At 47.3% G+C, this 3,800-nt stretch overlaps 1 pseudogene; it reads right to left on the reverse strand.

Moving 5' to 3' along the window:
* Positions 1-2,871: 2,871 nt before the first annotated feature.
* On the reverse strand, positions 2,872-3,547 carry LOC121439494 (annotated as a pseudogene).
* Positions 3,548-3,800: the final 253 nt, after the last annotated feature.

The following is a 3,800-nucleotide window of genomic DNA, read 5'->3' on the forward strand; positions in this document are numbered from 1 at the left end:
CAAGACTCACTTTTAGTCTATATACTTTGAGGCAAGGAGATCCACCTTTAATCTGGGCCACATCTTCTGGTAGCAGTCTATATAAAGGACATGGAGGAATTGCTTGCCATCAACTTGCTATCCACTTCATTCCTTCACAGGCATTAGAGCCTACTTCTTCAGGATGCTGGCTTAGACTGAAGACCAGCTGAGACATCCAGCTTCATGGACTTGATTCTTGGACTTTCCATTAGTAGACAGCCATTGTTGGACTAGCTAGACTAGCTTGTAAGTAACTCTAATAAATATCCTCTCTCTCTCTCTCTCTCTCTCTCTCTCTCTCTGTGTGTGTGTGTGTGTGTGTGTGTGTGTGTGTGTTTATTCTATCAGTTCTGTTCCTCTAGAGACCCCCTAATACAGGGCCTCTGATGCCTACTTCACCCCTTTCTTAATGTCATCATTCCTGGAAGATTTCCCCAGGTGGTATGTCAGTTCCATGACAGACACACTGCGGGTAGAAACACAGAAGGCCACAGCAGTGAGCTTCCTTTTCAGCTCTGGGATGGCCTTACCCATAGCCTTGGCAGCACCAATGGATGCAGGGATGATGTTCTAATCAGTCCCACAACCATCATGCCACAGCTTCTGGGGCAGGGGGTGGTCATCCACAGTCTTCTAGATAGTAGTGATGTCATGGACTGTGGCCATTAGTCTTTTCACAATGTCAAAGTTTGTCAGGGGTTGGTATATGTAGTAAATGTTGTCTTGTGGTTGTGAAAAGATACCATGACCATGACTATTCTTATAAAAAAACATTTAATTGTGGCTTACTTAGAGTTTCAGAGGTTTAGTCCATTCTCCTCATGGTGGGAAGCATAGGAACACACAGACAGGCATGGCAGCTGAGAGTTCTACATCTAGTTCCACAGGCAGCAGAAAGAGAGACAGACACTGGGCCTGGCTTGACCTTTTGAAACCCCAAAGCCCACTCCTAGTGACACACTTCCTCCCATAAGGCTACATCTACTCCATATCACCTAATACCTTTCAAGTAGCACCACTTCCTAATGACCAAGTACCCACATATATAAGCCTATGGGGGTCGTTCCTATTTAAACCACCACAGCATAGGAGGCACTGTTGATGATGTTGAGGTGAATTGTCATACTCCTCATGGTTCCCAGCTATCACAAACATAGGGGCATCAGCAGAAGGGGAAAATATGATGATCAATTTTTCAGCTCTGGCGTGGAACAATTCTGTATCTGTCAATTATGTTTTAAATAAATGCTGATTGGTCAATAGCCAGGCAAGAAGTATAGGAGGGAAAGCCAGACAGGAAGTAGAGGTGGGGCGATGAGAACAGGAGTATTCTGGGAAGAAGGAAGCTCTTTCTCCAGTCCTGCCCAGACCACAGAAGAAGCAAGATATGACCTACCCAGCCAAAAAAGGTACCGAGCCATGTGGCTAACATACACTAGAATAATGGGCTGGTATTTATTATAAGAGCTAATACAAAGCCTGAGCTAAAGGCCAATCAGTTTATAATCTTATGGAGACCTCTGTGTGACTTCCTTTGGGACTTGCTGGCTATGGGAATTGGGCAGGACAGAAACCCCCACAAGCAGGCCCTCATGTTACAGAATGGCGCCCAACCTAATGTTACACAGCTCCACCCTTCAAGTGTATCCCAGCCTTCTCCATGGTAGTCAAAACACCATTGGACTTCACAACATACCCAGCATCAGCATTGCCCCATTCAATGTTGGCATGATCTCAATCCTAGAAGACGGAGATGGCCTTCCCATTGATGACAAGTTTCCCATTCTCAGCCATGACTGTCCCATGGAACTTGCTGTGGGTAGAGGCATATTGGGACATGTTGACCACATAGTTGATGTTGGTGTAAGGGTCATTGGCAGCAAAAATGTCTACTTTGCCAGAGTTGAAGGCAGCCCTGATATCCAGGCACACAAGAACACAAAATTCAATCAGTCCAACTTTCACCACCATGTCTCAGGGAAGAGGCTGGTACTGCATAAGATATGGCTGTCTCTGAAAAGGGAAGGAGCAGGAGCCTATATTTTTTAAACTAAACTTTAAATTCATATCTATTATTTTAACTGTATAGACATGTAAGTGTAGTAATAGGAGCATCGGGGCTGCGTCCCCAGCACCCCGGCCGCCTGGCTAGCTTATGCCCCGAAATAACAACACACAAATTGTATTCATTTAAACACTGCTTGGCCCTTTAGCTCTAGCCCTTACTGGCTAATTCTGATATCCCAATCAGCCCATCTCTAATAATCTGTGAGCGCCGGTCTTACCGGGAAGATTCTAGCCTACGTCCATCCTGGGTTGGAGCTTCATCGTGCGTGTCTGCCCGGGAGCGGGGCATGGTGTCTCTGCTCCAGCGAGCAGAGCCATCAAGTCTGAGCTCACTTCCTCTTCCTCCCAGCATTCTGTCCTGTTTACTCCTCCCACCTATGTTTTAACCTATGAGGGCAAGCAGTTTCTTTATTGCTTAACCAATGAAATCAACAGATTGATATATGACACTCCCACATCATGTAAGTTTCAAAGGTCCTAAAATATGGAACATAATAGAGTTTTAAATTGTATTTATTATTTAACATTGTATCTATGATTATTTTGCCTGTATACATGTGTATGCACCATGCCTGGTGCATGCAGAGACCAGAAGAGGGCATCAGATACTCTGGATTTGAAGTCACAAAGGATAGTGAGCTGTTTATGGGGGCCGAGAAAACAACCTGGGTTCTCTGGAAGAGTAGGCAGTGTTCTTAACCACTGAGCCATATCTCCAGAGCCTTCTCTTTTTCTCTAATAAGATTTTCCCAGGCCCAAGATATATTTTTTTTGCTGCTTCAAAAGGCTTTATTTTTACTTGATCCAAAACTTGAGAGGGGCTCCAGGGCGTTACAAAGCTGCCTAGTGGCTTCTTGAGAGGTTAGGGTGAAGGTCCTGAGGCGGGCTGGTGCAGAGCAGAGGTGGGAGCCCCTCGGAAGGAGAGGCCTCCTAGTCATGCTTGAGAGTGAGCCGCTCAAAGAGGTACTTGCTCAGAGATGCCTGGGGCCCAGTAGCCAACCTGCGGAGGTTGGTCAGGTGGTTGCCCATCTTCTTGATGACCTTCACCTCCTTATCCAGGAAGTGGTTTTCAAGGAAGTCACAGAGATGAGGATCTGTGCGGGCAGAGCCCAGGAATGAAGATCCAAGAGGGCCTGGTTCAAGTTCTTCTCCAAGGCCAGGGCAGCTTCCATGGCCTCCTGGGTTTTACCCCACTCATCTTGAGATGGCTTCTGCACATCCTGAAAGAGTGCACAGCCTCCGCGATCATTCTGCAACTTGAGGAGACGCTTGGCACCCTCGCGCTTCTCCTCGGCCAATTCGCGGAAAAAGTGGCCTACACCCTCCAGAGCCACGTCATCCCAGTCAAAATAGTAGCCCAGGGAGAGGTAGGTGTAGGAGGCCCGCAGGTGCAGGATGACCAGGCGGTTCACGCAGCCTCCACTTTGGTGGAATAATTCTGACGAATCTGGGAGGTCATGGTTGAGACGCTGTCTGGAGCTACCCGCAAAGAGATGGTATTAGCTGGTCCTGGGAGCTGAAGGCGGCCAGGTGATGGTCCCGGAGGCTGCGGCTGCAGATGAGGAGCGGTGGAAGCTAACAAAGGGAGGCCCCGGGTCTGTTCCGTCCAAACACTGTTGAAGCAAGACACAGATCCACGGGATCTCCAAAGGCTGCTCGGCCCAAGATATTTTTATAAAGATTATTGGAACTAAACTTCAATGTGAGGAAGA

The sequence above is a fragment of the Microtus oregoni genome, unplaced genomic scaffold (genome assembly GCF_018167655.1).
Source record: "Microtus oregoni isolate MIOR12 unplaced genomic scaffold, Mior012 000061F_ref0000440, whole genome shotgun sequence".
Classification (NCBI taxonomy): Eukaryota; Metazoa; Chordata; class Mammalia; order Rodentia; family Cricetidae; genus Microtus; species Microtus oregoni.